The sequence below is a fragment of the Eublepharis macularius genome, chromosome 1 (genome assembly GCF_028583425.1).
Source record: "Eublepharis macularius isolate TG4126 chromosome 1, MPM_Emac_v1.0, whole genome shotgun sequence".
In the NCBI taxonomy this organism is placed as follows: domain Eukaryota; kingdom Metazoa; phylum Chordata; class Lepidosauria; order Squamata; family Eublepharidae; genus Eublepharis; species Eublepharis macularius.
The window spans coordinates 13,753,133-13,765,807 of record NC_072790.1 but is presented as its reverse complement, the minus strand read 5'-3'; the positions used below and the strand labels follow the sequence as shown (position 1 = coordinate 13,765,807).

The window sequence follows — 12,675 nt, the reverse complement described above, 5'->3', positions numbered from 1 at the left end:
ATTAAGTTGTCACTCCCACACCCCATAGATCCAGAGCAGATCTATAATTTTTAATGCGGATTTTGTTTTTAAATTTAAACTGAACTCACTTTACAAAAATAATTAAATCTCTGTGTTGAAATTAATGGGGAAGAAGTTCGCTAGAATCTGTACTGTGAATGGGTCTAGCATGTGACCTGCAGTGTTATGTAATTGAGAGATGAAGGATTTGTCAAACAAACTCTTGATGGCCCTTCCCTTCAAAAGGTGGCACTTCTCAGAGTTTTGAGAGAGAGAGAGAGAGTGCTAAAAGCAGTTTTTCAGCTTCAGTTCTTTTGTGCACTCTTATAAGTAAAGTAGTACAGGTAGCATTGCTACGTCCAGAGAAAAACGGAAAACCTGCATTGGTCAGGATTCTCTGTAGTCTCAGTCCTCTGCCCTTTGTTCAAAACCCTTTGGTGCAATAATCACCAAAGTGGGAAAATAACAACAACAACAAGAACAACTTTCCATTTATACACTACCCTTCAGGACAACTTAACGCCCACTCAGAGTGGTTTACAAAATATGTTATTGTTATCCCAACAACAAAATCACCCTGTGAGGTGGGTGGGGCTGAGAGAGCTCTGAGAGAGCTGTGACTGACCCAAGGTCACCCAGCTGGCTTCAAGCGGAGGAGTGGGGAATCAAACCCGGCTCTCCAGATGAGAGTCCTGCCGCTCTTAACCACTGCACCAAACTGGCTCTCACTTTGAGAACAAAGGCAGTGGTGAGGGTTATGCTCCGGGCGCAGGAAACACATGCACTTTCTGAGCATTTCCTACTGTCTGGAAACGTTAGAATAAACAAGCGAGGGAGCCTCAAGGACGTGTGTGGTGCAGTTCATTTCACCCCCTCCTTGCTTCCTCTTTCCCTTCCCTGAAAGTCCTCATAACCTCGCCCCCTTTCCTCTTCCTGCTTGCCTTCACCAGCCCGCACACACCTGCCTTCAGCTCTCCCTCTTTCCCTACCCTTAGCAGTCTCTTCCAGAGGAAACAGAGGCCAGCTTGCACAACGCCAGTCACTGGCCTTGCCCCAGCTTAGGGTGGCCAACCTTCAGGTGGTAGCTGGAGATCTTTTGGAAGTAGCACTGATCTCCAGGCAACAGCACCCCTGGAGAAAATGGAGCAGGGAGAAGGGGGGGGGGTAACCAGCCACCACCCTGGGACTGTAGAGCCTTGCTAAGCCAGTAGAAACAATGTATGCAGCAAACCACCCTTCAGATGACTGCCAGCCTCAGCTGGGCCTTCACTGGGGTTGCTGTGAAAAAAGTGAGGGAGGCCTGCCAGGGCTGGGCCTAACCCTGCATCAGCCCTCCTGCCTGAGAGACACTGATAGCTCAGTATTTCCCTCCTCACCTTGGCCACTTCATCATCCTCAAAGGAAGAGTCTGCAGGGCCGCTGGCATGATGGAAACATACAGTAATGTAATATAATACAAAATGACTGCTTTTAGAGCTTCAAATCCCAATAGGAACGCAGCCCCCCCCCCCCAATGGCAGCCCAAACACTGCCTAGGCCGCAGAGGCCACTATAAAAATGGTCACCAGTGCAAAGAAGCTAAGCAGGCCACCATGAGACACCCCCAAAAGGGTCACTCCCAGCACAGGATAAGCTGCAAAGCCCACAAAAATGGCCACTGCTGCCAGTAAGCAGGAGGCAGATCTGGCCACACAAAGCCCACACTCAAAATGGCCAACCTCTGGTGCTGTGCATATTATAGATGCCTTCACACCATGGCCACCATCGCCAGGAAGCTAAGCAGGGCTGCCCCTCTCAAAATGGCCTCCCTACCACATGATAAGCTACAAAAGGCCCACTAAAATGGCTGCTACTGCCAGTAAGCAGGAGATAAATCAGGCAACACAAATGCCACACTCAAAATGGCCGCCTCCCAGAGCTCTGTATATTGTAGATGCCTTCACAACATGGCCGCCATTGCCAGGAGGCTGAGCAGGCCACTAGGTGTCACTCTCAAAATGGCCAACAGACTAAACTGCCAAGCCCTCCCACAAAATGGCCCCTGCTGCCTGAAGGCCTTAGGCTGAGCTATTGCTGCTGGAAATAATCCCTCCCAAGTAAGTGTTACGGCAGGGGAGGGAAAAGCCTAGATGTGGGGAGGGGGGTCTAATAAAGCATGAATTTATCCCTGTAAAGACTGCAACTCACCCCTGTGGCCTATAGCAAAGCTTATTGTTGCTGCAAGTACTCTCTCCCAACAAAGTAAAAGGGGGGGAGGGGAGAGGAGCCTAGGTAGGCCGGAGGCCTGCAAGGGCTGGTATCACCCTGCTTCGGCCCTCCTGACTGATAGACAACAGGTCCCAAATGTAAATAAGAAAAAAGCCTCTGCCAAACCCCTGAGCCTGGCGCTGGGCTCTGGCTCTCCTCTTGGAGTCTGAAGGGAGCAAGCAGAGGAATATCACCGCTTCTCCAAGGCAGCTCTCCCTGCATAACCATGAGGGCCTTTGGTAAAACAGCCTCAGAGGAGCTTGGCTGAGAGAGCTTGAGATGGGCTCTGCGCAGGCTGAGCACAAAGTGCAACTGAGAAGCTGGGAGGGCGAAGCGGCTAAACAGAGCTGCTGTCTCCGCCCCCGCTGCATACCCTGATGGCCAGGAAAGTGCTGCTGCCTCTTTCTCCTTCCAGGACAGCATGTCTTGGCCCTCACCTGCAGTGGCTGTTGCTACCAGCCGGGAAGGGCCACATTCTTTTATTTAAGTAAGTCTCTATCCCATTGTGGAGATATAAGGGGAAAGGCATATCTCTGCAATGGAAAGGGCTAGATACTTACTTTTTAAAAAATGAAAGAAAGCTTGGCTTTCAGAGAACCTGATTCTCATGGCCCCTGGATTTTTTGTCCCCTCTGTCCCCCTACTCTTGGTGGTACTAGTATTTATGCCTTTATTTTGTCACACAAAATATTCTGTATCAGCAAAGCTATTCTTTGAAAAAAAATTCCATCATATCAAAGACATGGAATTGGAAATGCAAGGCACTGGAAAGTTATGCTATAGCATACACATCAATTACTGGAAGAAAAGTTCTGATGAAGGCCAGTACAGTATCAAACCTGTGTTTTCACCTGTTGTGGAGAAAGTAACCATCTTGATTCCTCACCAGAGGAACTAAGAAGTCTCTGCATCTCCTGTAGTAGATGTAGTTGAAGCATGCACTAGCCACATGTGGCTTACAAGCCCCCCATCCCCAGAAGGTCAGAAAAAACCTGAGGCCATCCCAAGTCCCTGCTTGGTGTCGCTGCCCCCTCCCCTCGCTCCCCATGGGTGCCCAAAACAGACTGGTGCCCACGTACTGCCATCAACTCCCCAGGGTGTATCTCCTGCCAAAAAGAGTTGTGCATCTAGCATTCTCAACCTGTGAGATCATTTAAAGGCTCTGCTGATAGTCTCTCTACATGAGACACCTTGGCGCATGTTCATCAAGTGTAGGGAGACGTAATGTTAGCTGGGAAGCGTAGTTTAAAAAGACAGAGCTGATGGAGATCTCTCCTCACAAGGTTTGTTAATTTCCTCTTCACAGCTCCAAAAGCTCTGTCAGTGTCTCCTCTCCAGTCTAAAACTGTGTGGGATGGCAACCAGAGGGCAGCGAGGAGTGGAAATGGGCTGGAGCTGCCTTCCAGAGCTGGGCTTGGACCGGGAGAGGTTCTAATGGGCTGAAGTTTCCCTTCTGGCATTTCACAGAGCCCCTTCACACAGCTCCAGTGGATAGCGAAGCCTTTGCCCTGCTGCCAGCTCTGTCTTTTCAAACTACCCTTCCCGGCTAACATTGCATCTCAGACATGTGTTCTTCATGTGTCAGATGTCTCGTGTAGAGAGACATTGCTGCTCCTGCCCACTTCACTCCACAAGCTTGCACAGGGGCAACCTATTGCATGACAACCATACCTAGTTCTGTTTCTCTTTTAGTGCCGTTGTGAAGGTGTGGCCTTTGGTAAGGAAACAGGATGGTGATTGTTCTGTTGTCAGCTAGCCTGATCTTGTCACATCTCAGAAGCTAAGCAGGGTTGGTCCTGGTTACTACTTGGATGGGAAACCACCAAGGAAGTCCAGCGTCACTATGAAGAGGTGGGCATTGCAAACCAGCTCTGTTCGTTAGAGTAAGTAAGAGGCAGCAGCGCTTTCCTGGCCATCAGGGTGTGCAGCGGGGGCTGAGACAGCTTTCACGGGGTGGTTGCTGATGAAGTATAGCAAGCAGTCAGGTGTGGGTGAGTCATGCAAGTTGAGTGGTAGCAAATCACTGGGTGGTTGCTTATGGGCCTGGCCCTGAAGAGGCCTCCAGTGGCCAAAGCACGCCCGGAAACAGCCCTGCCTCCTCCTGCTGGCTTTTACTGAGTGGCAATTCTGTTGTGGTTGCCTAGCAACAGCCACTGAGGACATTTGTTTCAAAAAGCAATAGGTGCTACTTTTTATCATTTGGCAGAGTTTAACTTCTTCATATGATTGTTATAGCTATTATTATTATGGATTTTTCTGCAAACTTGGGACTTCTTTCAGGTTATAGAATGATCTGTCTTGTCTGTTGTCGGGACTTGCCAGGTAGTTCGCCAAATCACTTTACTGCATCGCTTGGGTGAAGTAGTTAAAATGTTTATTGAGGACTAGAAACAAAGCCCGTTGTGGCTAAAAATACAACGGGCTCTAGAAAGGGGAGAATGGGTAGGCAGGCATTCCTTCCTCCTCCGTCACTGATCCCGGCCGGTGAAGGAGTGGGGTAAGCAATGCCACTTGCTCCACACCTGATCTCAGCAACATGAAGGGGTGGGGGGCTTTGCTACCTACCGGCATGTTTAAGAAGTTACACCCTTGGAAATCCACTGAAGTCTTTGGGTTCAGAAGGGTGTGACTCTTCGTAGGATGGACCGGTAGTGATGCATAATGCTCCCCCCACCCCGGCACACCTTATATTTGGCCATGACAAATCTCAGATACACATGGAAGGCCTCATCACAACTCATTTGTCCCAGATGTCTGGCAGTTGAGAGATCAAGGGACATAATGGAGGATAATGCATTCTTTTGCCCTTTTCATTAGTGCAGTCTGATGGATTTAGCATACATTAACTCACCTGACCCCTTTTTTCAACCAATTAATTTTATTGTCCGTTACCAAATCCGAGGGGAACGTACGTTCCAATGCTGTACTCCTCATCTCATCCCATCTCCTCTCAACCTGACGTTCTTTCACCCCTCTTCTTTCTATTCTGCAGGGTCCTGTTTTCCGAATATATTTCTCTTTAAGGAGGTTGGTCCTTAAGGTGAAAATGTAGCCATGTTATGAAAGACCAAGACATGTACACAGCCTTTAAGGGGTGGGTTGGCACTTTGCTGACTTTCAGAACTGCTGTGAATGTGGGGAGGGAGGCAAGAATGTGTGTAGGGTCTCTGTGTGGGGGAGTATTTTTATGGCAATATTGTGATTTTATTGTATGTTATATGTTTTAATTGCCATAACCCGCCCTGAGCCTGCTTGTAGGGAGGACGGAATAGAAGCCAAACAAATAAATATTGCTTTCCCCTCTCTATCAGTTCTGTTAGAACAGAATTTGCTTATGCCTGTTAGTGATTTCTTGAGAGACGCTTATCTGTAATCTATGAAGTATGAACTAAACTTGGTGTGGTAAGGGAGACATGGTTCTAGCCAATTTTGTTTTTACTTTAATAAGGCGGGGGGGGGGCAGGGTCTGAATTTGGTCCGAATGTGGCAAGTGTGGCCTTCCCCCACAGGCCATTTTAACAATCAAAATCTCCTCGTCCCCACAAGGAAAAGATTTGTGGGCTTGGTACCTTATTTCCCAGCAGGCAGTTTGGACAACGGTGGGGATAATTTTGATTAGAAAAGCAGGCTGCATGGAAAGGGTTAAAGTACCCTTCCTGCCCTCTGTTTTGATGAAATTCGGCAGTGCCTGGGGCCACAATAAAATAAAATCAAAAATACTGTTTTTTCTGTAAGGAATAATCCTAGTTTCCTGATGATGCAATACAAAATCATCCGACAAAGGGCAGAAAAACCAACACAAAAGACTAGCCAAAGCTTCTCCCCACATACTATGTATGAAAGGAGTTAGCCGTGTTAGTCTGTAGTAGCAAAATAGTAAAGAGTCCAGTAGCACCTTTTAAGACTAACCAACTTTACTGTAGCATAAGCTTTCGAGAAACACATCTGACGAAGAGAACTGTATTTCTCAAAAGTTTATACTGCAATAAATTTGGTTAGTCTTAAAGGCGCTACTGGACTCTTTACTGTTATTTATGAAAGGAAAGTCAGTGCCTGGTCTGCAGGGCACCTCCTTTATCTGAGAGCCAAGCTACAAGTGATGCCTTACACAGGTTGGACACTTGTCAGCTTCCCTCAAGTTTTGATGGGAAATGTAGGCGTCCTGGTTTTACAGCTTGGCTCTCCATTACAGCTGCAAGACCAGGACGCCTACATTTCCCATCAAAACTTGAGGGAAGCTGACAAGTGTCCAACCTGTGTCAGGCGTCACTTGTAGCTTGGCTCTCTGAGTGTAGAGAATTCCAGGGGACCAGGGTCAGCATTATTATTCCAGAGAGGAGGCTTCACTTGCAGTTTTGTTTATTTAGATATTTATACTCTGCTTTTCTCCCCAGTGCAGCTTACAACATCGTTTTCCTCTTCCATTTTATCATCACAATGACAACCCTGTGAGTTAAGTCAGGGGCTGAAGGAGAGAATGGCCCAAAGTCACTCAGCAGACTTCCATGGCAAAGTGCGAATTTGAAGCTGGGTCCCGGTGTCTGATGCTTGAATCACTACACCATGCTGATTCTCAGTGGACCCTGGCCATTTCCACACGGCTCCCCGCTGCTGGTAACAACCCGGAAGATCGCGCAAAAAACGCAGAAGATTGCGTTTTCTCGCACGAGATTTGCGTGATGTCACGTGATGTCGCGCAAATCTCGCGTGAGAAAACACGATCTTCCACGTTTTTTTGCGCAATCTTCCGAGTTGTTACGAGCAGCGGGGAGCCATGTGGAAACGGCCCCTCTTCATTGAGTTGCACATGTCACTGTGAGAAAGGCTTTCATATTTCTTGATTGTTAAGTGGCTTCCCTCTGTCATCTCTCTAGAACACAACTCATTTTGTTTATTCTGTATGACTGAATTGGTGAGCGCTTGGCATTGTCTGCATGGCTTAGGCACTGAAGCCTCTTAACCTCAAACTAGATAGTGACCCAGACCACCTCAAAAACAGTCTAGTTAATTTCATTTCATTTAACTTATTGGATTTATACTCCGCCCTCCCCACATCAGCAGGCTCAGGTCGGATAACAATACAATTCAAACATACTGAATGTCACTAAAAATTATATAATTTCTACACGTCATCAATATTGAAATGACAACTACGCAAATATAAATATATATATATACATACATATAAAAACAGAAGAAAGAGGCAGCACATCATTTAAATTAGGCGTTCCATGCAGCAGTTCTTCTCAGAACAAATATATGAAGTATAAAGGATGGACAACAACATTTACATAGGAGGGCATATGGTTTAACCCCTTCCCCCCCACCTGGGGGGGGCCGCCCAGCATCAACCATATGCCTGGCAGAACAACTCTGTCTTACAGGCCCGACGAAATGTTAACAAATCTTGCCAGGCCCTGGTCTCTAGTTAATGCCCATTTTTTCTTCAATGCAATCCAAAGTTTAATGACAGTAAGTAAATGTATATGGTGCCAACAAATCCAGCTCGAAATTCTAAAGTGGTTCTCCTTCTCCCAAGTAAATGCCTACTTTAATCATAAAATGTATTTTTAATATGAGCTTCAAGTCATGCATTGTTCTGCAAACGGTTCTTCTGAAATTGATGTGAGGTTTATTCTGACGATGATAATTAGTTCCAAAGTTGAATGGAAGAGAAAATTAGCAGTTTTAACGCATACATACAAAACATTCTGATTAGTTTGTCATTTTGTTCTTTAGTGAATTACTCTTCAATCATATTTGCCTTTGCTCTGTTGACATTCAGCCTGAAGTTGCACTAAGAATTGTGTTCCTCCCCTTCCCACACCAACTCCTGTGTAGCAAAATAAAAACATTTTTTTATCATCAGAAGTCACTCATAAATATGGAAAACCAAAAATCATTCAAAGGGGAGGACATTGTGAGACAAAACCAGGGCTTTTTTTCAGCTGGAACACGGTGGAACGGAGTTCTGGCACCGCTTGAAAATGTGGAGGGCAATCTCAACTCCCCTCTGTCTGGAGATCAGGGGGCGGGGCCACTGGCCGTGTGACCATTTCCGCCGAGGGCGATTTAAACTTTAAAAAACTCCCCTCCCCTTGTTCCAGCTGACCCAAAGTGATGTCTTTGTGCGGTCCTGAGTTCCACCACTGAGTTCCACCACCCTCTTCCCAGAAAAAAAGCCCTGGACAAAACCATAGGTATTTTCACAAGTCACAAAAGAAGCACTATATCGGCTCTGTGAACAGGCTGTCTGAAGCCAGTTTTGTGGTTTAGGAAAGGAGCTTTCCTCTTTTAAAAAGCAGGCTGTCTGCGTTGTCCCATATTGGAAGGAAATGCTCATCTAAAACCTAAGCTAATATGACGCATAACCCACCGTTCCCGAGGAGCAAGTCCATCCCATTCTGGCATTTATTTTATATCTGTTTCAGGGAGATCTCCCCATGTCCCCAGCCACCACTCAGCTCTCCAGCAGGTGAAGAAATAGAGAACCTACACCTTTGCCACAGGCTTTTCCAGGCGATGTTGTGATGTTGTCCGTGACATGAGGACATCACTTCCTGTACACATGGAAGTAACACCATCACATCACTGGGTGAAGCACTGGTGTTAGAGCAAAAACCATAAAGAGTTTTTGTCCAAATCTAGAGCATTTCTGGCATGGTATCAGCATGATAATGTCACTAACAGAAGTGATCTCATCACATGATGGCTTCTGAAGTGATTATGTGATTTCTACCAGAACTGATGTTGGGTAGGAACCGTCTGGGCCCAGGCCTGCCCCCCCACACACACACACACACCGCTGTTGCCCGGGGGGACCTGGCAATGCTAGTGTGCACACAGACACAGACGCTGTTCAGTAAAATCAGGTGGCTTATCAAGAACCATACAAGTTATCATGTGTGGATAATGCTAGACGTGTGGATGACCAGCTGTCCCTGGGGACAGAGGAGGAGCATTTCAGTGGACATTTGAGGCTGGAATGGGAGGAGTGAGGCAAGAAAGCCCCACTCCGTGGGTGGAAATCTTTCCATGCGCACTCTGGTAGATCTAAGCCAATAGCTCTACAAGTGAAAAATGAATTGTAGAATGCCCGAACTATGATGGCCAAGTACTTCACTTGAGGCCTCTTATTTCAGTATATACGGATGGTTTTTAGGGGGGGAAATCTGTCACATGGTGTGTCTTACAAATACAAAACAGTTTTTGGGTTACAGTTGGAGATTTTTTTCAGATTTCTTTTGTTTGTTTAGCAACATCATTATTAACATTTATCTGGGACTGTTTTATAACTAGTCGTGCTAAAACCTTGAGGAAATGAGGGAATTTCACTTTCCTTGTGCTCCTGTGTCCACAAGCTTTAAAACAAAATGTTGGATTGCTCATGTTTGCTTATTGGTAAGGATGCAGATTGTACATACTGTATCTGCACTAACTAAGGAACAAAGTTAAATTTTTAATCAAAAGCTTTAGGCTTTTACCAAGTACCAAGAAGCAGATTGTTAGGCATGAAAGTAGGTCAGACATTCCGTTGAGCGATTGCGCTTCATCTCCTGCCATCTGGAAGCATGAATCAATGTCAGCCAGATGCAAACAGGATTCTGCAAAGATGACATTGGCGACAGGATTGGTGCATGGAGTGCCGTCTGTAAGAAGTTACCTGCTTCTTCCCCCCCCCCCCCAGTACCTTTTTAAGGGTGAATCTAAAAATATCATTGTATGTTTTTGATTTTTCCAAAATTTTAATAGGCAGGCAGACAAATATCTAGTTTTTGGATCAGCCTAGCAACTGAGATTGCTACTCAGCAGTGGGTGCCTGCTTCTCCTGGTTGCAGAGGAAAAACTGTGCCTTAAGCAAATGCTGAATGAAACATGGACATCTTCTTGACCCAGAGGAGAAAGAGCTTAGACCCGAAACAGACGTGACGAGTTACCTCAATTCAACCTGGGTTTCCTTGCCTCAAGGTTTGACAGGAAGTGTAGGCGTCCTTGCAGGTGCATCGCTACATTTCTCCTTCCCCTGCTTGCGTAGCCTGGAGCTACATAGCCGCACGTGCTCTGCCTCCCCCCCCCCGTCGCACTGAGCGTCACTTCATCTCCCCCCCTCCCTCGTCTGGCCCAGTCCCCACAGTTCTGGGCTGTGTGGCTTCTGGGCCGATTCCAGATGGCCAGAAATTGCGGTTTTTCTGCGGAAATAATCGCTTACCGGCCACACGTTCACTTTCGTCTCCATCCGCTTTGTCTCGCAGCATGCCATGCCATCCCGCTTCTGGATGTTCGCACGGCCAACTGAGGTACCCGGGATTGGTTGTTTCCTCCCCGTCACAGTTGACGTCGGGGGGCCTTCATTGGTTCGCATTTCAGTTTTTTTTTAAAAAAAAAATTTAAGTGTTTTGCGCAAATGCGCAAATGTGCAGGTATGCGAATACGCAGCGTCAACTTTTGTGCATTTGTGCGCATTTGCGCAGTTTGATGTGCGCAAACGTGCAACTGCGCAAATGGCGCTCGGTTAAAAAAAAAATTAAGGGAATATTGCTGCCGGCCGGCCGGCAAGGAGGGAAAGGGGAGGGCCTCTCCACGACGACGAAGCGTCCAGAAGTGTGCAAACCCGCAATACGGCGTTCACACCGTCCGCTTCTGGAGCGCAACACAGCGCCATGAACTGGAGGTAGGCAGGGACGGGACATTACGGGTTTTTACGAGTGAGGTCTCTGGAAAAGCGAAAGCACTCGCATTATTTGTGCCCATCTGGAATCGGCCCTGGTGGGGGCTGGGTGAGTGAGGGGGAGATGCAGCATGCTCCGGGAGCCTTTCCTCCCGCTCTCCCGGTGCAGCCCGGTGTCGCTCTGTGGGGGCTGGGCCAGGCGAGGGGGGGGAGATGAAGTGATGCTAAGTGCGATGGGGGGAGGCAACTCCACCCCCCTTGCCTGGCCCAGCCCCCACAGAGCGACACCGGGCTGCACCGGGAGAGCGGGAGGAAAGGCTCCCGGAGCATGCTGCATCTCCCCCTCACTCGCCCAGCCCCCACCAGAAGCCGCACAGCCCAGAACTGTGGGGACTGGGCCAGACGAGGGAGGGGGGGGAATGAAGTGACGCTCAGTGCGATGAGGGGGGAGGCAGAGCACGTGCGGCTATGCAGCTCTGGGCCACGCAAGCAGGGGAAGGAGAAATGTAGCGATGCACCTGCAAGGACGCCTACACTTCCCGTCAAACCTTGAGGCAAGGAAACCCAGGTTGAATTGAGGTAACTTGTCAAGTCTGTTTTGGCTCTTAGAGGAAGAGAAACTGAAACTCACTTAGGGAAGGTTCCAGGAAGAGATAGGTTTGCTAGGCGTCCAGTTTTCATCTGGACAGACTGGTATTTTGTTGGACTGTCTGGGGGAAATGCATTTTAAAAAATGAACACCTGGAGGGGAGGCAGGGGGAAAGGAGGAAGGGAAAGGTGAGGAAGAGGAGGGAGCAGCATGGTGAGTAGGAAGGCAGTTGTGGAAGAGGCCCACAGCACCCCCAAATCTCTGATCATCAAGGGGTGTGTCTCTGGGAGGGCTGGGCTAGCCAGGCCAGGTCCCCACTGTTGGTCTCCAGCTACACGGCTCCGCCGCTGAGATACTCATGGCCTGGGGCCTGCGTCGTCTGGCACAATTATGTCACTTCCAGAAGTTCTGGGAGCCCCCTGTGCCCAGTATTTTTTGTTAAACAATCTGAAAACCCTGGGGAGGGAGGGAGTCTGCAGAAGTTGTCGTGCTGCTTGGGAACATCCAGTTTTGAATAAACCAATTTTGGCAGGACTTTATGTGGCAGATAATGATGTCTGGAAAGAGTTTTAGCCTCGATTTTTGTGACGTAGCAGCATGTGTGAACGGCAGAGGGACTTCAAGTTTGTTAAAGGAGGACGAGGGTCAGCTATCTTTCGAAACTGCAGCAGAAGCACTGAGGTGCAGCCTGGGATACAGAGCCAAGCTACAAGTGACTCCTGACACAGGTTGGACACTTGCCAACTTCCCTCAAGTTTTGATGGGAAATGTAGGCAGCTTGGCGGAATGTTGGACAAGTGACAGTTGAAAAGTCCATTGGACAGCAGTCAGAGAGCCAAGCTGCAAGACCAGGACGCCTACATTTCCCATCAAAACTTGAGGGAAGCTGACTAGTGTCCAACCTGTGTCATTTGTCACTTGTAGCTTAGCTCATAGGGGTGAAGAAACTGTCACCTGTTGAGTTTGGGTATTGTTTTTGGGAAGCGTTTGCCAAATGTTGAAGGTCAAAATATACTGAATTCAATGTCATGTATGAAAATTTATGTTTTTCATGTATCTTAGCTTCAGAAGTCATCTTCAGTTTTTTGAGGAAAAAGTGGAATATAAAGAATCTGAATAGATGTTCAATATTTTGGCCTTTAGTGTCAGTTGAAGCATTACAGCCCTAATA

The 12,675-nt window shown here is 47.6% G+C and overlaps 1 protein-coding gene across 1 annotated transcript in view; it reads left to right on the top strand.

The window, feature by feature from the left end:
* Positions 1-12,675, top strand: part of PLCB1 (phospholipase C beta 1) — a 698,812-nt gene that overhangs the window by 635,594 nt on the left and 50,543 nt on the right. The window lies entirely within an intron of this gene.